This window comes from Centruroides sculpturatus, unplaced genomic scaffold, assembly GCF_000671375.1.
Source record: "Centruroides sculpturatus isolate CEXI.00-Female unplaced genomic scaffold, Cexi_2.0 scaffold375, whole genome shotgun sequence".
Classification (NCBI taxonomy): Eukaryota; Metazoa; Arthropoda; class Arachnida; order Scorpiones; family Buthidae; genus Centruroides; species Centruroides sculpturatus.
In genome coordinates, this window is record NW_019384589.1 from 632,609 (window position 1) to 660,340 (window position 27,732).

At 30.7% G+C, this 27,732-nt stretch overlaps 2 pseudogenes; both read right to left on the reverse strand.

Annotated features, from left to right (window-relative positions):
• Positions 1-15,507: 15,507 nt before the first annotated feature.
• LOC111624712 lies at positions 15,508-16,436 on the reverse strand (annotated as a pseudogene).
• A 193-nt stretch (positions 16,437-16,629) lies between these two features.
• Positions 16,630-17,757, reverse strand: LOC111624713 (annotated as a pseudogene).
• Between the last annotated feature and the right edge of the window lie 9,975 nt (positions 17,758-27,732).

Here is a 27,732-nt window from a genome sequence, read left to right on the forward strand (position 1 = left end):
GGCAACTTTAATAAAAATAATTAAAATAATTACAACTTTACAAAAAGAGAGAAGTTGCCGATCTTGCCCCTATACCCGGGGCAACTTCGTCAATTTCTCTCTTCTTGTAAAGTTGTAATTATTTTAATTATTTTTATTTCCAAACTGATTTTAACCAGTTCTATAGTAAGGTAACATTCCAATAGACAATATGGAAAGCTTTTTTTTCAGTTTACAGCAGTATTTATTACACAAAATTTAAGTAAAGCTTAACATGCCGATCTTGCCCCGGTCTCCTCTAATAATATAATTTGTTATACATATATATTATCTAAGATTTTATTAAACATTTTTTTTTTATAAATTATTGTTTTCTTTAGTCTCCGGCCCCAATTAAAAATTATCTGTATGTATTTATGTACGAAATTATACCCCGATTTACGCTAATTCGACTTACGCGGTTATCGCTCGGTCCCACCTATCGCGTAAGTTCGGGGTATTACTGTATTTTCAAACAATATACTTCAATCATAAAATTTATTTAGGGTCCTTACATTGTATAATTATTAGTTATTAGAATAACACATTGTTTAAAGTATTAACGTGTGAAAAGTGAAAACACAGTACAGATACAACTGCTGTTACACGTCAGCTTAATTGAGAAAAAGTGTAAGTGAATATAATAATATTTATATTAAATTTAAACTTAGTTACAATTGATGTTTACGTATGGATAAAGAGGCAAAATAATATTAGCAAATGTATATTTAATTAGATTTTAGTAAAAATTTTTTATCTTCTTACCTTTCTGTTTAGTCTTTCTTTCGTGAACATGTACATATATTTTTATTTTGATGATTTATTATAGTGAAGAATACAATTATATTTTATTCTGAAACAGCTTAACTCATATTTATTGTACTCGAGGAAGAAAATTCTTACATAACTAAAAATCAATCATTACAATAACGAGGAATATTATTGACAACCGTTTTACTGCAATATTTACGTTAAAAACTTAAATACCTTATATTACAGTTTTATCAACACAACTTGTATAGATTATCAAAAGCAATATTTATTACTTAACGAGTTATTTATAAATTTAATTCTAGTAATAAAATGATATATAGTGTTAAATTTGTTTTCATATCATAATCAACATTTATTATAAGAATACCCAAGCACAGCATATAAACTACTTTGAATAGTACGAAACACAATAAAACTTTTCTATAAAGTCATTAAATCAATAATAATTTGGTTGAACGTTAAAGATTATTTAAGCAGGAACTTTTAAAAAAGTATGACTCAAAACCTTGTTAAATTATGCTGCTTCTTTCGGATACTAACAATGAGACATTGCTTTCTCCCAATCTTCCTGTATTTGACAATTCTGTAATGTGCACATTATTCACTTGTTCAGTCTTACTGCCAAATTAACTTCTAGTATTCGTATGTCACAACTTTAAAAAACAATATTTATAATTGAACTGTGTTTGTTAAATGCGCAACTGCTCTTGAGCTATTGAGGTTGTAAACAATTATTTTCATGTAAGACTATATTTTTGTATCAGAATCAATTGTTATTAGAATAAAAATACTGTAGGTCACGATATATCAATTGTTTTGAATAGCACAATACATAATGAAACATTTTCTTTATCTATATGTATAATCGAGATGGGTTGATAATAATAATAATAAGCGCAGAGCCCAAACGGTTAGGAGTTAAAAGCTGAAATTTGGTACACAGTTAGGGTACTTCACGAAAACGCACACTAAGAAGAGATTTTTCGAAATTTCCCCGGGGGGAGGGACAGGAATAAGGCTTAACACTACCATCAACAATAGAAGTGTTAACTAGCAATGGAAGTGTTACGTAAGAATGGAATTGTTAAGAGAAAGCGACATGCAAGACGCAGATGCAGTTGGTTTTCGTTTTTGCAGGAAATTGAAGATATTTTTAAACCCATCTAAAAATTCTCTAATTAGTTTGGAAACGGGGGACCCAATTCTTGCATTCTGTGAAAACGGGTAAGGTTGACTATAACGTAATAAACTTAATCTTCGCTATCGTTACTTTTTCCCGAGCAACGGAGACGCCTTCCTGCTAGTATTCAATACAATAATACAATATATAATGGCGTTTTCAATAATATTCTACAGAGAAATTTTCTCCACCTCCATATTAATATTTTTCTGATGATAACGGTATATTACTATATTTCAGCACTATAATATCTCTAATTTTAATAAAAAAAATATGGCCAAATATTTTCAAATATAAATTTGAATAGCAATATTAGATATAATGAAATATGAATAATAAATATTTTTACTGTCACAGATGAGAGACGAGTGTATCTCCAGTGAGGTTGGACATAATAACGAATTCTCTCGTTATTAGCATTAACAATTTTCTATAAAACCGGCTGCTACCCTCAAAATTAAGCTTTTGCCATTTTACAGTAGTTTAAAATTTATAAACTTTTTAATAATAAAAGATCATAAAAGATAGAGCCACATAAGCAGTTTTAAATGTTTCCGGAAAAGTTAAGCAACTCGTTAGTGGATTTTTAATTTATACGCTTGGTTTATATTTTTATTGTGTATCAAATGTAATGACACTGTTTCCCTCATCCATCATAAGTTACTTACTGAATATACGCCTATATACAGGAATCGGAATTGCCAATTTTTGGAAGTCGATTTTTCTGTCCCTTCAAACACCGAATATATTGTCGAATATCTCGTTCAAATAATAATTGTTTTTTTAAACAATCTGCAAAATTTCAAGCTTTTCTGTAATGCATTTGCTGAAATATAAGGAATTCAATTTTTTTTTTTCAATTCAGTAATTCAACGCTCGTACACAAAAAAAAAACTACTGGTGTTTTTTGTGTATTGAAACAAACACATCTGAGAGTTAAAAATTTACGAGTATTACAAATAAGTTTAGCGCTTGATAGTGGAACCCACAAGATTTTTACCTGTATTATAGATTCTAATATTTCTCCTGAAGCTCCAATCTTATCTTTAATTAATTGTCATAAATTTTTACGTAGCGAAATTTTTCTACATCTCAGATGTTTTCGTTTAGATACTGTCCTTCTTATTTACATATTACTAGCTAACGAGCACGGCGTCGCTCGGGCAAAAAAGTAACAAAAAAAAAACATTAAGACTATTAGATTTTTTAGTACTTCTAACCCATCTATTTATTCTATTATATTATAGTCTTTTATTTGTATAGCTACGAATGTCATCTTATTTAAGAGTTTAAAGCGCGAAGTGATTAACGTCACGCATTTAAAAAATTTTTTTAAATTGTGTACAGTAGAAGAATACAGTAGACCATCTATAAAACGGGTTCATATTATAAGGATTCGTATATAACGGCGAAAAAATTGCGACAGTATTCGTATAAAAACGCTAAAAACGGCTTGTATGATACGGTAAAATGTCTTCGCCGACTCGTATCGCGACAGGATTGGTTGAATCTAGACCAACAGCAGATATTGCACCAACCGTTGAGTTTAAACGAGGATCGACTAAAATCCATTTATTATTTAAGGGCCATAAAAATAATATTTATATTAATAATGTCTCCAAACTTCAGCGAATTTTTCGGGAAACATGTACCCGCCGTTCGATGCGCCGCTCCACGACGAAAACAAGCATAAGCAATGGCATCGTCGAACGGTGCACACTCGATAAGTAATCCTACAATTTTTTGTTTATCACATAGTTTATACGGATTATTACCAAAAAATTATACGTGTTTTGGAAATGTTGAGTCGAATTAGTCTAGAATCGATTAATTTTATGGAAAAAAAAACTTTCAAACAGCCGTAGTCCGTAAACTGCATACGTGCCGGGCTGTGATTAACTCATATATTTAAGGACTCGTAAAACATGACTTTCATACCGTAGTCTACTGTAATTAATTTTTAAAATTTGTTAGATTCTTTACTTGGTATAATAAACTTTTACCTGAAATAATCTTTGTAGTTATATAAATGAAATACTATAATATAATAAATATTAAAACTAAAACCATACGAAGAGTTTGGTTATATAAGCTTACCGTTGTCACGTTTATCATAGTACTCGAATGATACAAAAAGATTACGTTGATTAGCTTACATTTTAAATAATAAAAATACTCTGCATTTTATAATTTTTATAACCGTAGCCAAATATTTATGTACAGTTTTTCAACTGTCCAGTATTCAAATCGCGTTGATAAAGTAGAAAAAATAAATATTAGAAAAGTTAAACATTTCTCATTTATTTTTCCTATATAGTGTTTAACTGATTTGAAGTTTTTAAATAACATTTTTTTTTTTGTATTTTAAGTTGAATACATGATTTCAAAGATTACATTGGCCAATAAAGGACGTAAATTATTTATTATTCCAAACTTTTCTTTCATTTATTATTGAAAGTAGTAAAATTTTATGCAATTAAATACACATTTCAATAATTTTTAAAATAATTATTCGTGGTTATAACTGAAATAAAATTCATAATTTCAGAAAATTACTGATTTATTTAATTACATTTGTTTGTAAGTTTTTGCTGTTTAGTAATTAAATTAAAGTTCTTCCATTTTATAATATACTAGCTGCAAGGACCACGCTTCGCTGGGTTTTTATTTGTTCGTACATTTGTATGTAATATAGTTTTTTTATATATATAAAAGACTATTTTTCTGAGTAATCTAGAATCTAGCTGCAAGGACCCGCTTCGCTGGGCAAAAAGTAACGATAGTGAAGATTAAGATAATTACATTATAGCCAATCTTACTTGTTTTCGCAGAATGCAAGAATTAGGTCTCCCGTTTTCAGACTAATTAGAGAATTTTTACGTCCAGTCAAACGAACTATTTTCAACGTTTCTGAAACGTTTACAATTGTTCTATAATCGAACCAATATTCGAATTTTATGTTCGAATTTATTTCGAACAAATTCGAACATAACATTCGAAATATAAAACCACTTTCAACCACTTTCAGCCCCATATCTCCCGCACCCTTATAGCTATCGAGACGCAACCCCATAGTGCACGAATGAAGACTTGGGGCTACCACCACATAGAAACAACATTCACGTGCGATGTGTAGTTTTGGCGGAAAAGTGAAATATAGGGACATACACGTCCATATATATATATATTAATATTTCAGTATAATATTATCAACCCTTTATTATTAATACATTTTTATATTAAACTTTACCATTGAACTTACAAAAGAATATATAAGGAGATAAAAACTAAAAAATCTTTTAACTAAATTACCAAAAGTAATAATACCCACCTTTATTTGAGAATACAGAATTGAAATTGGTAAGAAGTAAGAGAAACAAAATATGATTCGTTCTGTATCGTTACTTTGAATGATAGAGAAATTCTTTCTTTATGTCGATGTGATTTAAATGTATTGCGCATTTTTTATTGCCGTTGTATCTATGGAAACATGACTTCACACTTCCTTTTTTTAGTTGAATTTCGTGAGAGTTGCTAATTAGAAATGAAGTAGCGACATCGTAGTCATTTAAATCGAAAACAGATTTATAATTCTTTGTGATGTGTCAAGGATTAAAAGCAATAATTAAAAGTTTTCTCGATATTTATATATTTTAAAAATTTGATAAACATTACAGTTCATACAATTTTTCTCTAGAAGTGTTGAACACGAGATCGTGTTATTAACCAATCACATGGCTTCCTTACCACCTTTATTTAGTTGATAAGGTGTCATTTACACGTTTCGGGACACATTTTTCTCTTATTTTATCAGCAATAACATTTTACTGAAATATAATTCTAAATATAGAAACAAAAAAATCAAATATTTAAAAAGCAAATAAGCCTGTTCTACTCATTTCTGTTTTACATATAATATTTACTTATCTGGTTTCTACTGTGGTTCAATCAGAATCTAACACAAACACGTGTTATTTCATTCTTCACAGAGTTAGTAACACTGTTTAACGCAAACTTGCAGCAGCCAATTAATTAAAATACAAAGTAAAGTTAGATATAATTAAACTGACTTAACTCAGACTCTCTAAAGCAAGTTCTTCATATCGAAATTTCGTGATACACGGTTTATAGGTTATAGAATCCATGGGGATGTGACTGCATTTCTGCATTAAAAAAAATCTCCGACAATGGCGCTTTTCAACTAATGTTTATCAGTGAAATAAGACATGAAGACATCAGTTAGAAATGTTTTTATCGTTTCTAGAACGTGTTTCAATGGCGTCCAACATTTTCCGAAAGGAATTTCATTTCGTCTTGATATTAATTAATATTATACTGTATATCAATTTCTTTTGCATTAAAATCTTGAAAGCGACAACGAAAACTTTCGTCTAATAATTTCAGTGAATCAATATAGATATTATTTGAAGGACACTGTCATTGTTTATTAAAAACGTTTGCTACAATATTCAAAACATTTTCCAAATTTACAACTTTCGCAGAAAGTGCATGTTGATGGATAATACAATAAAGTTGTAGAGAAGTCATTTTAATATTAAATTGTCTAAATTTTTTATTTAGTAAATAGTTTTCCCATACCTTTTTTCGGTCCCCCGTATTTTACTAGCATGAAAATCGAAAATTTTGTTATATTTGAACAGATGAAGTAAGTTAGCCCTGCTACGGCTTCATGCCGATATTTTCCTGAATCGTACATGAGAACGTACTGGAAAAGCTGATACCAGCAGTTTTGAAAGGCGAGGCAGTACGAGTGTACCTCAGTATGTACAGTACACACTTGACCTTGCTTACCGTTTTTTGGAAATTTAAAAAATATTATCAATAAAAACTTTTACTACTTTTTGTTACCTTTTATTTATAAAAAATAGTATTAATACTACAATCAATATATTTCATTATATACCAAATAGAAACAATATAATAAAAAATATAAAAGCCATCCTAATTTTTACTTTACCATATAAAACTTATATTGCTTGATGAGTTGCACAAAAACTTGCAACGTGCCGCGTGTTGCCGACCTCTGCTGTAAACGATTACCGAGTTTGATAACATTCTGTCCAGTAGTTTTTCTTTTATGGTCATTTCAAAGTGGACTGTTAAATAGGATTCGTTTAGTAAGGATAAATTTGTATAGGCCTATAGATTTAAGTTTATCAGCCGTTTGTCCTTAATGTTTGCAGTGAAATGTGACCGTAAATCATTATTTGTTTGTTCGTAAGAAATTGGTTCATTTTTATTTATCAATATGTATTAATAGTGTTGTTTGTAAAGAATCGGCAGATACATGGATTATTTTCTATCAACGACTCGATCGAGACTGTTTGGTATAAATACAATTTATTAATTAAAGTTATGAAGTATGTAACCCTTCCTCCTGAAAATTAATTTATGTATGGAGTATTTAAACAAATAAAAATAAATTTAAACGCAGAAAAAACATAAACACAAAATACTTTGCACATGCAGTAATCAAATGATATACAAGTTTGTGAAAATAATTTTAATCGTCTTACTTGCTTTTAGATTATAATAATACAGTATTCATTTACGAAAATAATCAGAAGTTTATCAAATAAAATAAAGTCAAACATATTAGGTATAATTTAAGTTGAATTTTATTACTTAAAAATCCAGGTGCTCTCTCTCCTGCAAACAATGATTTTAGTGTATAAAACTTTATTATGATATAAAAAGAAATAACTTATATAAAAATTCCGGGTATTATATAAAAGCACGCTATATTTATTATTTTGGATACCACAAAACACGATAAAATATTTTTTATTTTGATACATAACAATAGAGGAAAATGTTTTATTTCCATATCACTATTGTAATTATTTTCTGCATATAAATTATAAATTTCTATGTGACCACGGCAACTGAATTCTTTTAATCACAAAACATGACACAATTTCTTAAAAATAAAAGAAAAACTTTCAAGAATACAAAGATTCAATGTAATAGAATGTAAAGTTTAGGCGTGCTAAGATAAGATTTTACGAAATTCAATTCTAAAAAGGCGAACAAGAGTAAAAAATTTGTATAAATTTTTTATTGCGTGGGCATATTAAATCGAAACTTAAGTCAAAAAATGTAAAAATGAAATAATAATTAATGATCTGTAAAGCGTTTTTATGAAATCACCTCTTATTCAATCAATCAAACATTTATTTGCTATGAGATTTTTAGTAGATAAGGGAAAACAAAAGGATGTTTTAACGTCCGTTGAAGGAAGTGACTTTTTCCAGTTTCCTTTGTTTTAGAAAATATAATTTTCTCACAAAAATCAACGAATATTTTGGTCTAAAAGTTTAATTTTTCTAATTAAATTTCTAATAAATCACAGGGGTGGTTTGCATCTCACAATCACGATTAAATTATCTAATGCTTTAAAACATCGTAATGCTTTATTATCGATTTAAACTTTTATTGTAGTTATAGTAATGATTATAATATTCTAACTTCATTACATTTTAATTAAAACATTCGTTGTTATTACTATGTAATTCACTTTAAAAATAATCAATAATTAATCTTTGATAACAAATATGAATTCGCGTGTTTTTTAGCTTTTCAATTCCATACATCACGCGATACATTTTGTTCAAATTAGAATTTTTCAGATTGAAATAACATTTAACATTAGTAACACGTCTTAAAGGTACCAGTATATTTATTGTGTATTGTACAAGAAATATTCACAAATTTTATTCATTCGAATAATTTAAGATCTCTTGAATAAATAGAAAATTTTAACAGAAGGAATTATGAATATTTCATGTTTGTATCTGTTAATCACTATTTTGGGATATATGAAAAATGGTGTGTACTAAACAACTATTTATGTATTGTATATAACGTGATTTTAATTATAGAAAAGAGATAAAAATATAATAATATCCATGGATATGTATGTATGTATGTACAGTACATATGTGTGTATTATCTATTTTGCTTAATAATATACCTAAAGATGTATAGGGAGTACGATACAAAATTTGGCATGGTAGCTTGTGTATAAGAGGCATCCGTGCTTTTAATTTTGGTGTTTAAGAGAGTCTTTATAATCGTACCTATAATAAGCTTGGCAGAAACCATTACCATAATCATGCCCATTACGGGATCCATCAAATGACGAAAAACAGTATTTTATCTTGTACCAAGGGGCTTTACCTAACTGAATTTTTCCNGTTAATCACTATTTTGGGATATATGAAAAATGGTGTGTACTAAACAACTATTTATGTATTGTATATAACGTGATTTTAATTATAGAAAAGAGATATAAATATAATAATATCCATGGATATGTATGTATGTATGTACATGTGTGAGTGTTATCTATTTTGCTTAATAATATACCTAAAGATGTATAGGGAGTACGATACAAAATTTGGCATGGTAGCTTGTGTATAACAGGCATCCGTGCTTTTAATTTTGGTGTTTAAGAGAGTCTTTATAATCGTACCTCTAATAAGCTTGGCAGAAACCATTACCATAATCATGCCCATTACGGGATTTATCAAATGACGAAAAACAGTATTTTATCTTGTACCAAGGGGCTTTACTTAACTGAATTTTTCCCAATTCGTTCATCACTTATAGCTCTATTAATGTTCTTAATCGGCCCTGATACAGCTAGTTCATTTCCCAATTTTGGAAAAAAGATCAAAGAACAATAAGTGTACATGTTAAAATTGAAACCTTTTTAAATTGATTATATCAGTTTTACATTGCTATAATAAATAAACGTTTACATAATACAGTAATATAGAAACATATATATAGTAGCAGGTAGTTTCAGCGTTGCTCGGACAAAAGTAACAATAACTAAGATTAAGATTATTACGTTACAGTCAACCTTACCCGTATTCACAGAATGCAAGAATTAAGTCCCCTTGTTTCCAGACTAATTAGAAAATTTTTAGATGGTTCTAAAAATATGTTCGATTTCCCGCAAAAACGAAAAAACTGCATCTGCGTCTTGCACGTCGCTTTCTATTAACAATTCCATTGTTACGTAACACTTCCGTTGTTGACACTTTCATTGTTACTTAGTACTTCCATTGTTGATGGAAGTGTTAAACCTTAATCCTGTCTCTCTCCCCCGTGGGGAGGAATTTCGAAAAATCCCTTATTAGTGTGCGTTTTCGTGACGTACCCTAACCGTGTACCAAATTTCAACTTTCAACTCCTAACTGTTTGGGCTCTGCATTTATTATCATCATCAATCCGTCTCGATTATATATATATAAATAAGGAAAATATGCTATTAAGGAAGAAATATAGTATTTAAAAATATATATCGAAAGAGATACTTTGAATGACGTTATAGTGACGACGTCCTGCTACTTTATGACCAGGCTCTTTCAGGGAGCCGTTTCCCTCACTTTTTTAATGGAGAATGATGCTTACACGTCTCATATTTTCAATTTAGTTTCTATAAAGTACAGTGGTACCTTAGAATACGAACGACCCAGCATACGAAATTTTCAGGATACGACATGAAATTCGAACATATTTTTGCTCCACGATACGAACAAAAACTCACCACACGCAGTTACATTAGTTCGCAGCGCCATTTTTTATTCACATCTGTTCATTGGTCTTAGTCCGCCTGTTTGCTTACTCGTGGAAGGATCTCGCACGATAAAGGAAATCTTGAGGTATTATCAAAATGATCCACATGGCCCATGAATCATATGTGCTTTCACAATTTCGTATAACTCAGGATCTTTCTCAGGATCTGGAATTTCGGTACTCACAATCATGTCAATATTATTAGGATTAATAGATTCCTTTAAGAAAAATAAATTATGACTATGAGGCAAGCCTCTTTTTTGCTGTTCAATAGTTGACATATAGCTTTTACATTTTCCAAAAATAGCACATTTAGTCATTAGTTGCATAAATTTCTTTTCCTTCAAATGGAAGACTCGCGCGATTAAGTCATTACGATCTTGAGCTTCTTGGCCAAAGAACAAATTACCTTTAATTTCGCCCCACTTTGGATTACATGTAAATGTAATAAAAAGATCTGGTTTTCCATAATGTCGTACATATGCTAAACCATCCTGAGTTCGTTCATGCATATACCATGAGGTTATAAAAATATATGTATTTTAAAAAATGTATGTCCATAAACATATTTACAGTAAACCCCCTATAACACGGGTTCCTATAGTTCGGATCCCTGTATCACGGCGGAAAAATTGCGACAGTATTCGTACAAACACGCTAAAAAACTCGTATAACTCGGTAAAACGTCATCGCCGACTCGTGTCGCGACAGGATTGGTCGAATCTGGACCAATAGTGGACGGGCAGCCGAACTACTTTCCGCCGTCCAGCGCCACGCTATGGAGAGTTTAGGCGGGTAAGTTGAGTTTACTATCGTCTGTATAGTATATAAATTAGGTACTTAAATTAAACAAAATTAACAAATTAAGTAATAAATTAATAAATTAATATTAATATTAAATATCAATAAAATTAATAAATTAAACAAAAGTAATACAGCACTGTAATTTTATACTTTTTACGTTATCTAAAATTTTGTCTTTAGTCATCATGACCTCTGCAATGGGCCGTGTTCAGTAACGTAGAACACCTAAGTTAGAATTCTGAGTGGCTTAGTGGGCGGAGCTAAGAATACATAAAAGAAGCTAGTGGTGGAAGGAGTCAAGCAGTAGTTAGAAACGAGTTCAGCATTGCAGCATAACTAGACTTAGCAAGAATTCTGCGTTACTGAACACGGCCATGGAGAAAAATTCTAAGAGCAGGAAATGTATACCCCTTGAAGAAAAAGTTAAAATTTTGGATTGGTTAAAATCTGGTCAGAAAGTAATAGTCATTGCTAAAGATTTAACATTAAATGAGGCAAAAATTCGATCAATTAAAAAAAAATGAAAACAAAATAAGGGCTAGAATTTCCTCTGGATCTTTAAGTTATGAAATAGCACAACCAATATTTAAAAGAGGATGTCGTTGAGTCTTAATTATGGATAACTCCGACAGTGAAGAAATGTAAAAAAAGAAACAAAAAAAAAGTGTAACTGCTTCTTTATTTTAAAATGTTTTGTTATTCATTTTGCGTTAATTTCAATATTTGTTTGTTTTGAAGAGAAATAAAATATATTTTAACTCTTACATATTAAATATTTATTTTACATCTTTGTTAAGTATCTTTATAAGTGTATGCTTATGCATAAGTAAACTGTATGTGAGCCTCTCATTTGCCAAAACGATAAGTTCATAAAAGAAAAGGTAGAAAATATGTATTGATAAATTTTGATAACATTTTGTACATTTCTTGTGAAAAAAACATTTCTTATTTAACAGCCAAAAAAAATCATTTCTATTAATGGTATTTCCAAAGTTCAGCAAATTTTTCGCAGAAAAATAACTTATTAGGAAACACGCACTTGCCGTTCGATGAGCCACTCCGCCACGAAAACAAGCTTAAGCAATGGCGTCGTAGAACGGTGCACACTCGGTTTGTTTATAGCATAGCTTATATAAATTATTTTCAAAAAATTATGTGTTTTGGAAATGTTGAGTGAAATTAGACTAGAATCGATTAATTTTATGGAAGAAAACCTTTCAAACAGCCGTAGTCCCTAAACTGCACACGTGTCGGGCTGTGATTGGCTCGTGTATTTAAGTGACTCGTACAACATGGAAATCACATAACACGGAACGTATGTACCGTGTTATAGGGGTGTCGACTGTAATTACCAATGTCTGTTATGGTAAGCAAATTATTGAATTGAAACGAGCAATTAATACTGTGACATCGGTACGATGCAGAGTTCCAATTATAGATCATATTTTTATTTATTTAATTTATAATATATGCTTTCTACCTGTAGTTAGTAGGTGCTTGGCCCTGTACATAAGACTCTTCCTTTAACAATGTAGTTGCGCCAGACATGTATTTAACACCTGTCAGGAATAAATTTTTTTGTTGAAATACAATATCATGTTTTTTTGTATGCGTTGGAAGAGTGTATATAGTTATTTGGGGTCAGTAAAAGTTCTATATCTAGTCTCTGCTTTTAATATCTTAACATATCTAAGGAGAGACTGCCAGACAATGGAAAAACAATCTGACCGATGACAGCAGGAATTTATAGGTTTACAATTTTTTCAAATTGTAGTTTAATATTTCTATTTTATTACTGGAATAAAAATACCTCACTATAATACAGTAAATAAAATTAATTAAATGCAAAATTAATCTCAAATCCCATCCTTCATAACTTTTTGCTCTGGCTGTCAAATCAACCACACTATTCTTTTTTTAAAAAAATGAAATTTTATAAAAATATTTTTATTTTCGATAGTAAAGTCACGCGATATTACAATTGAGTCTTTACTATAAATTGAATCGATTACTATACAGTAATAATATGATGACTTTTAAATTTCAGTATAATATATATTTTTAAAATTTAGAACTTCTACTACAAAAATGATGTTAAAATGTTACATAGTTCTGTATTTAATGACGGCAATTTACTTGCGGGGTTGCAAAAGGAGACCCTCCTAGTGCCTACAGAGTGGAAAGAGTTAAAAAAAACCCCTGTGAAGCATAAAATAATGAGTGGTTGTCATTTCAGATTGAGGCACAGTAAAAGAAAAACACGAGTAAGTATTTAATTCTGAATGGGAACAAGTGGAAAATGTTGTTTGTATATTGGTTCAATTTTGATTCGAAAGCTGTTTCTTTGTCTCTCTATTAACAGGCTTATTTAAAACGAATATTAATGCTGCTGAAAGAAAGCAAACGTATTTGAACGAAATAATTACATGGGTATAGTTTTTAAAAAATAAGCTGTCGAAAAATAGCCATTTAAACATCGATCTAAAAGATACAATAAATAATACATACTACAAGTTATTCTGAAAATAAATAATTGTATTTCGATTGTTTAAAACTGGTACACATCTCTCACGAATGTGAATAACATGAAATTTTTAATTATCACGAATCTCATTAAAACATAATTTGAAATTATAATTCGTTTCCATAACTACAATAGCAATAAACAACGTTTAGTGTATGAATACCATACTGATAAAAATACAGAGACAATTCTTTGTTAAGAGGGTTATGGTAAACAATGATACCTTTTCTATTTCCTTCAATTTTAGGTTATTTCAACTATGTTTTGCCAATGGTAGGTATGTATTATTATTAATATTTATGCATTTATTTAATTTAAATATTAGTATATATGTTACTATAAAAGCCCGTATATTGGTAAATCCTAGGTTTTATTCGTAAATCTTCAGATTTACCAATATGAGTTGGTAAATGTAAGGATTTTTATGAAGTGAGATGATTTTCCGGGCTTTTACCATTAGAATTTGGTAGATACTAGGTTTTACTAAAGACGATTAGTAAATGTTGGTTCTGGAAATAAAACTATGAGATAATCATTTATTGCAATTATTATAAACAGTCAACTTACTAAGTCCTATATATTAATAACTAGTGAAACAGTTTAAAAATACTTTTTTAACATAAGAAAAAATTAAATTATCTTGTCAAAAATAATATAATAGCTTACGTTGGCTAAGCTAATCAGTAATCACGGTATTTTTTCTAATCATTTGGTATTCATTGTCATTTAATAAAAGTAAAAAAAGGATTTTACTAGTTACAACATGGAGAGCTATCATGGCATTTAGAATTACAAAGTAATCCTGATGACTTGCAAGCGCACTTCTTCGTTACGCAGTTTTATTAGGCAGTTGCATTTCATGAAACCTTGTCCTCCAGTCAAAGACAATTTTGCGACAACTTCTCGAAGACTCACTTCTCTATCTTTAACAAATTCTTCTATCTTGATAAAGTCTTCAGGGCATGAGGTAAATTGATTTTGTGTATAAAGGTGCTTTAGTTCTCCAATTTTGGTACTTAGTTGTAAAGGACAACTAAGTACCAAAAGAGTTTTACCATCTATTACAACTGAAATAATGCTTTTCGGGTCGGTTTTAGTTTTGTCAATTTCGGGCACTTTCAGTCTTACATTTTGGCCAATTTTTTCACATTTGGATATTTATCAACAGACGTAGCTTTCATTTTTCAGCTTGTTTCTCCAAACTCAATTTTGCGTTGTTTCTTATTGTCACTACAGATTCTAACTTTTTTGGTATTGGCTCTATTGTTACAAGAACTTCCCGAGACTCAATCGTGTTTTCTGTCTCTGAATCAGTATCTCTCCGAATCGTTACATTGAAATCATCTGTTCTTTGCTTCGCCTTCATCTTCTCAGTAATAATCATTTCATCTTCTTGTGTTTTATCGTTGACAGTGCTATTGTCTATATCCCCTTCTGACTCATTTTTAACAATGCTTTCTTCCTTGTCCTATTCCATTGCATTTTCTGTCATTATTTTGTTCCATATTGTCATGCGAATGCAACAACTTCTCTAAATCTTCTTCAGATCTTGTAACTCTAATCATATCACTAGGGATTGCTGAAGTTGCAAGGCTTATTTTCATTGGACAGCCAAACATTGCTTCGTAGAGAAAACATTTGATTCCTTCTGATATGCTTTATTTTTCATCGCCTGGATGAATCTTAAACCCTTTGACTACTTTGATAACTGATTGGTTTCCATCCACGTGCTCAACATATTTTCTATGTCTTGATTAGCACGCTCCACTGATCCTTGACTTTGGCTATGTCTTGCCTTTCTATGTACGATTTTTACATCCGGCCACATGGAACATAAACTCTCAATAAGTTGGTTAGAGAATTCTCGACCATTATCGGAATGAAGGATGCTCGGCGCTCCAAAAGTAATGAAAATATCCAAAAGATGGTGTGCAACTTCTACGGCGCGTTTAGTTTGAAGCGCACGAAGGATCGCATATTTGGTAAGATGGTCTTGGTAAACTAAAATAAATTTATAATTTCCATCTGGGATAATTTGTAGATCTATTAGATCAACCTGACAGCGTGAGTTCATTTCACTGTGAAGTATAGGTCTGACGACAATGCTCTTTTTCAGTCTTCTGTTTCTTTCGGCAAGGTTGATATAGCTTCAAATATGTCATAGTAGCTTCAACTGCTACATTTTTATACTTGCGGTTACATTCCTTAAGCATCCATGTCTTTCCACCATGGCCAACGGCAACATGCGTTTCTTCGAGAATGTTGTAAGTCCTCGTAACAAATGTAATACCTTATTTCTCCATCCTCCTCCTTCATAGGCGCAATTAGTTCTTCTTTGCCGCCTATAGTCGAAATTTCGTAACGCTTTATACGCCTGTAATGAACAGCTTGTTTCATTTTCATGTTCTTCGCAGCTTTTACTTCCTCCAAACATTTTGCGTATTTGTCCCTATTGAGATAAAAGTTATTATCTTTCTTGCTTGCAACGAACTCGTCCATTATTTCATAAAATCTTCGTTTCACACTCATCTTGATTCATAAATAACTTTTAGACAGAGAAATCTCAAACAAGATTAGAATTAACGTGCNTGGCATTTAGAATTATAAAGTAATCCTGATGACTTGCAAGCGCACTTCTTCGTTACGCATTTTTTTAAGCAGTTGCACTTCTTGAAACCTTGTCCTCCGGTCAAAGACAATTTTGCGACAACTTCTCGAAGACTCACTTCTTTACCTTTAATTTAACCCCTTCTAACTCATTTTCAACAATGCTTTCTTCCTTGTTCTGTTCGATTGCATTTTCGACGTCATTATTTTGTTCTATATTGTCATGCAAATGCAACAACTTCTCTAAATCTTTTTCAGATCTTATAACTCTAATCATATCACTAGGGATTGCTGAAGTTGCAAGGCCCATTTTCATTGGACAACCAAACATTGCTTCGTAGGGGAAACATTTGATTCCCTCGTGATATGCTCTATTTTTCATTGCCTAAATGAATCTTAAACCCTCTAACCACTTTGATAACTGTTTAGTTCCCATCCACGTACTCAACATATTTTCTATGTCTTGATTAGCACGCTCTGCTGATCCTTGACTTTGGCTCTGTCTTGCCTTTCCATGTACGATTTTTACATCCGACCACATGGAGCATAAACTCTCAATAACTTGGTTAGAGAATTCTCGACCATTATCGGAATGAAGGATGCTCGGCGCTCCAAAAGTGGTGAAAATATCCAAAAGATGGTATGCAACTTCTACGGCGCGTTTAATTTGAAGCGCACGAAGGATCGCAGATTTGGTAAGATAGTCTTGGTAAACTAAAATAAATTTATAATTTCCATCTGGGATAGTTTGTAGATCTATTAGATCAACCTGACAGCGTGAGTTCATTTCACTGTGAAGTATAGGTCTGAAAACAATGCCCTTTTTCAAAGTCTTCTGTTTCTTTTGGCAAGGTTGACATAGTTTCAAATATGTCATAGTAGCCTCAACTGTTACATTTTTATACTTGAGGTCAAATTCCTTAAGCATCCGTGTCCTTCCACCGTGGCCAACAGCAACATGTGTTTCTTCGAGAATATTGAATAAGTCCTCGTAACAAATGTAATACCTTATTTCTCCATTTTCCTCCTTCATAGGTGCAATTAGTTTTTCTTCGCCGCCTATAGTCAAAATGTCGTAACGCTTTATACGCCTGTAATGAACAGCTTGTTTCTTTTTCATGTTCTTTGCAGCTTTTACTTCCTCCAAACACTTTGCGTATTTGTCCCTATTAAGTAAGTTATTATCTTTCTTGCTTGCAACGAGCTCGTCTATTATTTCATAAAATCTCCGTTTCATATTCATCTTGATTCATAAATAACTTTTAGACAACGAAATCTCAAACAAGATTAGAATTAACGTGCGTGCTGTAACGTGTCAAACGATGAAATGTGGAGAGCGAAGGCGGCGACTATTTTTTCAACATTTACCATGTCTCTGAGGTAAAACCTAAGATATACCGAGTAAATGCTGGTAAAAGTTCGAAATTAGCGATGATCGCAGAACATTTCGGACTTTTACCACAAAGATTTGGTAAATATTAGGTTTTACTGGAAGATCTTAGGATTTACCATAGTTCGAGCATTTACAGTAATATATATAATTATATATANTTTTTCATAATAAATATAATTAATAATTTGGCAGTATTTCCTAAATTATTATACCCTTAATTATTTACCAAACAATAGTGAAATGTATTACAATAATATACAAATACATTTTTATTATTTGTAGATTAAATGATTTTTTAAATACAAATCAGTAGTAAATTTATAAACAAATTATTTTTCATATCAATGCATTACTGAATTTTTGTTTTTAACAACCAAATCCTGAAAATTATTTACAGTTCTTTATGAAACTTACGTAAATATTTTAAACTATACAACAACACCTTATATCACTAAGAATTATTTGTTAACGTTTCCAACCTGTTCTACAGATAATCTTCAGGTTTTCAAAAATTATAGAATATTAATAACAATTAAAAACACATTTAACATAAAATTTTTTCTGAATATTAAGCTATTTGAATCCAAGGAATAAATTACAGTAGATCCCCCTATAACACTGTAGATAATTCCGTGTTATATGAATTCCATGTTGTACAAATCACTTAGATTTTACAAATACGTGTGCCGGGCTGTGAACGGCTCACGTATTTGTAAGATCTAAGTGATTCGTACAACATGAAATTTATATAACACGGAATTATCTACAGTGTTATAGGGTGGTCGACTGTACAGTAATATATATATATACAATTTAATATAACAGAATAATAATATAGATTATAAAGATATAAAATAAAAAATCACATTTAGAATATCTGTATTAGATTGTACTGACATTATACACTATTGTCTAATAAGTAATTTTCAACCATATATTTTCACGTGGGTAATACTGTGGCAACTTTATAGTTCATATATCTGCCCACAAGTTTACTTTTATAAATTTAAACTTTTTTCGAATTCATTGCTAATATTGGTAACTGTACTGTATTTGTTTTATAATGTTAGCTTCCCCTCATTCAAACACTGAACTTTTGCTTTGTGACATTAAACAAAACCGTACAATACTCCTTTTTTTTCTGTTATACATATGTTCATTAAGGTTTCTGTTTGTCACCCCGACGTATTCTTTTTCCAAATTTAATTATTCACTTTAATTTAATCTAATTTAATGACATTTTAATGACCTTGAAATGTCTAGAAATAAAACAGAAATTCAGTGTTTTTATTTAAACATATGGGTATTAGTGTGTTTGGGGGGGGACACGATTATGTTCATCCAGGTTGAAGCTGAATAATTCTTTTTTCTTTTTACGTAAATTTCTGACATTTTTCATGGTGGTTTGTGAATTATTGAAAGTTGTCTTATTAAAACATTTCTATCCTAAATACTATGCTTTTTGCTATTTCATAATAATCTAAATTCATAAAATTACTTTTTCTGACTGACTGACTGACTGACTAACTGACTGATTAATATGTTTTAGGAAAAAATAATTTTTCATAGTTTTGTAATAAATATTAATGAATGTTCATGAAGTTTATTCTATTGCAGTTTTGTAATATCGAACTAACACATATTTTGTTTAAGTTAATTGTATTTTCTGTTATTATTCTTGTAAATTTACACCGTAATTTTACCTATAAATTACAAGAAAAACGTCTACATTTTGTTTTAATTGGAAATTGTTATGACAAGTATCAAAAACGTTCTGTTTCCAAAAAAATTTGCAGGAAACATTATATATTTTTATATATTTTTTCGTAAATTACGATTTTTACCACTGGTGACAAAAGCTACGAAAATCAACAATAATTTTTTCTAAAAATATATAATGTTAAGGTTGTTTCATATTCCTTCAATTAAACACTGTAACAAAAGCGAATAATAATGTATTGTGTAATTGTTACAATTCCGCGCTGCAACTTTGTATAATATTTTAATATTAAAATAGATTTCACGTTTCTAGTTACCTCTTTATTATATTGTACTCTTCCCTTTTTCCTATTTTTTATGTTATAGCTTTACAATTCAATGACTTGTTCTTTATCCAATATCAGTAATTTTATTTATTTAATATATATTTCAAATTTTTGTCGTTTAACAAACATCAATGGTAAATAATATTTGTGAAAAGTTAATGAATTACCCTGCGTTAGGCGCGCGAGGTCGTTATCGCGATGTGGTGTGAGAAGAGAACCGCCATTCTCCCATTTCATAAATCAATTTTTTAAAATTGATTTATGAAATTTTAATTGATTTATGAAATTTGAATAAAATTGACTTATGAAATTATTTAAATGAAACTACTCAAAATAAATTATTTTTATTTATTTTACTAGCTGCAAGGACCCGCTTNCAATTTAAAGTAAATATATATATATTAAAATTAAACAAGGAAAAGATCCATTTTTCTTAATTTTACGAAAAAAAGGATGTATACATTTCCTTCCCATGGAGTCATTTCCTATCTCTCAGGAACCTGAAAAATGAATCATGAATTCAAAAAAATCGGCGATTGGCAAAAACCAGTAACGTAACGAAAGGTATAAAAAAGGGATGACAACAAGAAAAGGGGTCTGTTCGTCATCACCGTCCGTGAAAAGGAACCATCAGAGCCGCCGATACTCTAACCCAGCATCGCCAACCATCTTCAACGACCGTTATCGCCAAGTACCCGTGCCAACCCTCATCGATGTCGTCCGTGCCCCAAGACAACTTGTCCGATCCATTTAGATACATCCGACATTTCGATCCCAACTCGTAGAGGTATGATACCCATTATTGTAAACTCTCTCTTGGTGCAGTATGCTCGCGATAACTCCTATGTAGCTAGATTATCTAAGTTGTGTCCAATAAATTATTGTTTTGTTGTTAACTGGTGTTTTTAATTCGAGTATCGCCAACGTCTTACCGACAACCCCTGTCACCTCCTCCACTCGACCTGACAAAAGAATCCCGACTTTCCGGGATACGAAAACCTAAACAAGCCATTCACTGACCAGTGGGCAGTTCTCACAAAACTGTTGCCTATCAAAAACAGGTACGACTTCGTCCTACCTCAGGCTACCCACAATATCTTTTTTAAAGGAATGAAGTCTATCTTTATAAAGTGATCTTTTTCATTTTTGAGTACTTACTTCTTACTTCTGTTTTTATGAAAATGAGTTATACAACTGACTCATTTGACACGCTGACGACTGTAATGCATGTTACCAAAATTTTTCACAGGCTGCTACTTTTTATTCCTGTTTTCATAGACATCTAATATAGAAATAGTTTAGTTTGCGCACCCTTCTACAGAAAAGATGAAAATCAGAATTCAGGAACATTTTCGTAAGATCAAAAGATGTAAATTTTGAAATAATTAAAATGCACTCTCTAAAATGATACATCCTTGTATTCACTAAGAAGGTAAACATTTGCAGCATCAAATGTAAGTAAATTTTTGAATGTACTTTCATAATTGTCATGTGGACGATATAGATAACGAAAAAAACGTGTTACGTTTCAGGAATTTTTAATATAGAAATTGTCAACTTCAGAAGCGTATTGTAGAAACTGTAAACAAGTCTGTTGTTATGAACGCTCTCATTCTTATTCTTGTATCTTAGTCACCACCCCCGGACCATAAATATTTCGGGAAAGACCGTCAACTACCATTGTGAAGCAATTAGCAGTAAGTGGAGAGTATGTGGATCGTAAAATCTGAACTCCGATTCGCATTCCTTTAAGTGGGTTGATTTTGTTTAAGCCAATAAATAAGTGTATTTTTACCAATCCAGGCCAAAAGTATTTTGGTAAACTCATCCCCTCACATTCTATAGAAATTAGTGGTAAAAAGGGAAATTATTGACTGATAATATCGATCTCCTTTCGGCAACTATTATTTCGCATTGTTCACACCAGTTTTCTTTTTTCCAATGTTGCTGTATTCAGAGTAAATTTTTGATTTTTATATTTTTCACGTTTCTGTACAAGCGATTTCGTGTATTCTCACGCTTCTTTCGTTCTTTTGCATTCGTATTAAATGTGTTCTGTTGTTTTTGTCTCGTTGCAAACTTTTTTCAAGTGAATGGGGTTGAGATACTATGTGACGATAGTGGAAGTAGTGTCCGGCAGCAAGGAGATCGTGAGAGACTAACCAGTGATGTCTGTGTTTCTCGTAGTGGTTTTTATTTTATTGATGAGCTGCCATTATTTCGTGTGGTCTATATTTAGACGCTTCTTTAAATTATATGGTTCTTCTTTAATTCTATTTAATAAAGTGTGGTAGAGAGACTTGGTATTACCTTTTTTCAGTCTGTGTCTGTTTACCCGTTTAAGAGTTCTGTAATTATTTTGGATGCTTGCTAATAAGATAGGTTTCTGAACGTTGGTTTCTGAACATGGTACTCATCTTTTCGCTCTTAGATTTGAGTTTAAGGATTTATTGCTATTTCCTAATTTCATTCCTATTCAGTATATGGCTAAGGTGCCACAGCTTATTATTTCCCAGAATTAGTACTTTTAAATGATTGAGGTTTAATTTTTGTCTTCAGAAGTGTCATGCTTATTCCTCTGTCCTGCATTTTGTTAACAATCATGTGTCTTTTTAATTTATTTTATATTCATGTTTTAGAGCCTAATGATTAAATTTTTTTCATTATATAGTGCAAAATTAGGATAAAAATTGCCATAAACTGGTTTTTGCTGCAAATTTGCATGTTATATATCAGGGCTTTTCTTGTAAGGTCTTCTTGTTATTATTTCTATATATTTATTTTAAAAAATGGTTTAAAGTTTAATTTAATATTTCAAAACTAAACATAATTGTAAGAATCGAGATTTAGGGGTTAATTATTTTTAAAAAAATTTTTGTTAAAAAGAACGTTGTACTTTGGAATAAAATAACATTTTATTCTTGATAAAATTCTAACACAAAGGGTGTACATTTTTCGTTTCCTAGAAAGGGAGGAAACGAACTTTCTTTCTGGACTGACTTAAGCCACTCATTGTCCTGCGTATATGAGTCAGCTGTTCATATAAAAACGATAGATTTCTCGCCTTTTGGGCAGCAGTTCCCTGATGTAGGACGTGCCACATAATATTTGCGCAGTACCTAAGAAAGAACAGCCACACAAGAAGTAGGCAATATTTTATAATGCGCACATAGAAGTTATGCTCAAGGTTAACATTTTCTATATGGATATCTTCCCATATAAAGATTGTCAACTGAAAATAAGAATAGACAGCCTCTGTGAAGGTAATATAAATGATAGAATTGCGTAAACTCTCTCTCACGCGCATAGATTAGATTAGTATTTTTAACTCTCAGAATGTTGTATATTCATTGCAATTGTTTTATTAACTTTTATTAAATATTGTTGTGTTTTTAAATGGTGTAGTTAATTTGTCTTCACACTCTATCTCCGGCTAGCCTTTCACACAATAATAGAGAATTTGTGTATATTGTTGTTTTAATCTACTTAAGATGAGAAAATACAAACAGAAGGCCAATCATTTACTGAGTGAATGAAACTAATGAACTTAAATGGCGAGTTTGAGCCTGATTTTTTTAGGTTGTGTTCAATTAGTGTCACCAGAATACTAAATTCATTGTAAAAAGTTAAGGAAATTTTAATACTGAAACTTTTTGGCCTGAACGTTCATAGGATTTTGAACACAAAAATCTTATTGCAGATAAGTAGACCCATCTATTATTTGTAGGTATTTGTATATGGATCCGCGAATAGCTTGAAGTACTAACCGAAATAATGTAAATTGCCGGTAAATAATTGCCGATAAAAGACGCTATGGGGTCTGTCACTTCAATCGTTGTTGTAATGAATGTGTACAGTAGTAATGCTTTAAAAAATTTCATATCACATGTTCGGAGCAACACTCGTAATGCGTTACGTTCCACAGTTGAGCACGCCGTGCATTCCCTGTTAGTTACTTTTGTTTCATAAGATTTACCAGACGCCAAGTAAATAAAATCACTAAACACAATGGTTGGGCTCGTGACACGTCAAAGAAATGACCGAAAGATTTCCGTGTTTCTCACACCTAACCAGAAATCTTATTTATTGTAGAACTTATACTGAAGTTACGTCATGTAACTGTGTTTTTATTGTACTGTACACTTTTAAAATAGGCCTTTTATCGACAATTTCAAATGCAGCAATTAATTTAATTAAATATTTATTAAATAAGGATATTTTATGCTAGGAACTCGTTGATAGATATTTTCTTTTTTGTTAAATTTTCATATCAACATGAGACCTTCGTTTCACTGATTTCAAAGTAATATTTGAAAACAGTTAAGTATATTATTTTCTTTAAAGTTATACTTATTTATTGAAATTTTATTTCCTTATAATATTTTGTCTACATTCACAGTTTTCATTACATGTACATGACTTTCACAGTATTCATTCAGTCTGATACATAATGGCATGCTTAATTTACGTTTAATATTGCAAACAATTTGAAAAACATTACAAAATAAACGTTTTAACTTTTAACAATACGTTGAAATCACGAATATAATACAGAAATAGAAATAAAGATTATTTACTTTACTTAGAAATTGAGTTTTTTTTCAATTTTTATCCATTTAAATTACTTTCAGAGGTGCATAAAAGGAATTTAATCATCTCTGTAAAACAGAAAGTTAAAATCGATCTCTTCCAACAAGAATAAATTATTATTTTAAATGTTCTATATTTATTTCTATTTTAGTTGCTTGGTAAGTGAATGGGTGGACAGAGTCACAATCTTTTCAAATATCGTTCAGGTGTAGTAGAAAGATTTTAAATTATAAATGATTTAATGCAGTTATATATTTAGCATTTTGGATTTATTCTATGAATAAGAACATAATACGTTTTATCATCTCATGTATGTGTGTTATTATGTACACTATACAAGGATTTGGTAAGTATAAAGCTATTTTCACATATTTTAGATGTATTTATTATACTGTATAGTTACAGATTAAACAAATACGTTGTATTAACATACTCTTCATTGTATGTATAAATTAATACATGCTGTATATTGGGCTGCTATTTCAAAAAAATCAGCCTAATATAAAGCAAATTTAATTCTATAAATCATCACTGTCTGCCTGTCTTTATTTACCGTCTTGAATAGATTTAGAGAGAAAAAACTCGAGAATGAAAATCTCAGTGACAGGATGGCCCAATCCACTATTGTGAAAGAGAAAGTATAATGTACAGGGAAAAACCGGTACTAATTTGGGGTGGAGAGCATATATTTTATATTAAATAAACTAAAAATATGATTAAAAATTGATCCGTTCTTCATCTCGTTCATCTCATAAATATTCATCATTATTTTATTGAAAATATGAACTTTTTAGGGGAATATTTTGCTAGTGTGTGTACATGTGTGTGAAGCACAATTTGGTCTATCTAGTTTGAAGCTTATTAATTCTTTGTCCTTTTCTCGAAAATTTGGCACGGAGGTTTAAATATTAGGGCACTTAATGACATTAAATTTTCGTGGGTAAAGATCAACTGGGTGGAGAAATAGAGGAAGTCAAGTGTATTATATTTCTACAGTGGTCAATTGAATCACAAAATATGGAAGTTGGCCGGGAAAGTTACTAAACTCGTTGCAGGATTTTTATAACAATTTAAATTTCAGTAAATAATATTAATTTTAATATTAATTAATACATTTCTATTTTTAGAGTTTGTCCATGCAAACGATTTGATAAGAGTTTCGGGTATTCAGGTAAATAATTTTTTTTAAATACTTAAATTAGGAGTATATTTCTTGTACGTAATTTACGCTTTTATTTCTAATTTTAGAAAGAAATTTATATGAAATGTGATGATAAACAAGAAAAAATTATTGAAGGAGAAATGCTCCGAACGTTTATGACAATAGTAAAAACGTTAAAATTAAGGTAACTGTTTATAAGCCTAATTTTTTCAATGTATTTATTTATATATAAACTTTGTCAAAATTTTATATTTTTAGATATGTTTTGGTAAAACCGTTACAAACATCTTTCGGAGAAAAATCTAAAAATGGAAGCTGGATCGGCATAGTTGGGCAAATGGTCAATAATGTAAGTCATTTGAACATTGTAACAATAATATCCTGGGTTAATTGTTAAAATTGTTTTATTACGTTTTAGTATATGTTTAATGTGAAACAAGTGAAAACTGAGCAGTAGTAATGGGCAGGCCTGTTCAAGTGTTATACTTGCTTCTTAGGCAGATTTTAATCTTTAACTCTTCTCGTTGCACTTTGAGCACTGAATAACCTGTACCTTTACATGCCACAGTTCTGGGTGTATACATAACATCTAAATGTTTCTCTTCGAATGATACTGACAGTGACACCCTGAAATTTTCACATGATTACTGATAAGATTAATGACAAATATTAAGTAGATAGTAACAAATTACTCTATATACTCGAGTACTATTCGTATTTAAAATGCCCACCAAATAGTAGATATTTCAGATTGTAGTCAGCTTAGATTATTATTTTTTTGATAGTACGGCTTGCTTAATTATTATTTTTATTGTTGGCTATTTCTGACATGTAAACTAAAAAGGCCTAGAACGCCTTTTTTTCGTACTTGTCGTAGATTCTGTCATTCACACAATAATGGGAAGTGTCTACATTAGCGCGCGAGATGACAGATCACCCATGCAAACTTCCTATCCCCGCAAAAACATTGAAAATTATGCGTGGCGCGATTTGTTATGATGTTGTATTAAAAAATTTTTATATTATTAAATATTATAATTAACAAAAAACTTACTTTCGAGGGTAGAGTCGAGTTTCATAAAAAATTGGAAATGCTAACGAGTAAAACCTTCCCTGAGTTTAGTCCCATTCGACAAATGAAAAATGACCCCTTCTATCTTTGCCTCTAACAACAAAATCTAAGAACAGGAATTCCCCTAATACACTATCCTGCCTGTGAAACTTTCTGACTTATTGACTTATGAAGCTTCAAATTACACGTACAATAATGATTCACTGGTTGGGTTCAATAGATATTCTTAAATTAAAGATTGTAAGATCAGACTAGTAACCAAGTCTATAGAGCTGACTGGGGGACAATATTAATGGCCTTGAAAATCAAGAAATATATAATATAATAGGTGTTTTTTAAATTACAAGGATACTTTTTGACCACTATATGAAAATCATGCAGCATAATGAATACCTATCTATAACAGGTCACACTTTCTTAAACACAACTGTTTTCAAGGTATCAGCCATATTATTATAAAATTCAAATTGCAGTTTTTCTCAAAACTTACAATGCTAGGAACGGAGTTTATCATTTTTCGTTTATTGTATTATCCTATCAGATATTTGACAAACAAACTGAATAAATTTAATTATATTGTGAGGGTCGGACTGAATAAAATAAAATTAAATAAAGAAGCTCAATTTAAAGTAAATATATATATATTAAAATTAAACAAGGAAAAGATCCATTTTTCTTAATTTTACGAAAAAAAGGATGTATACATTTCCTTCCCATGGAGTCATTTCCTATCTCTCAGGAACCTGAAAAATGAATCATGAATTCAAAAAAATCGGCGATTGGCAAAAACCAGTAACGTAACGAAAGGTATAAAAAAGGGATGACAACAAGAAAAGGGGTCTGTTCGTCATCACCGTCCGTGAAAAGGAACCATCAGAGCCGCCGATACTCTAACCCAGCATCGCCAACCATCTTCAACGACCGTTATCGCCAAGTACCCGTGCCAACCCTCATCG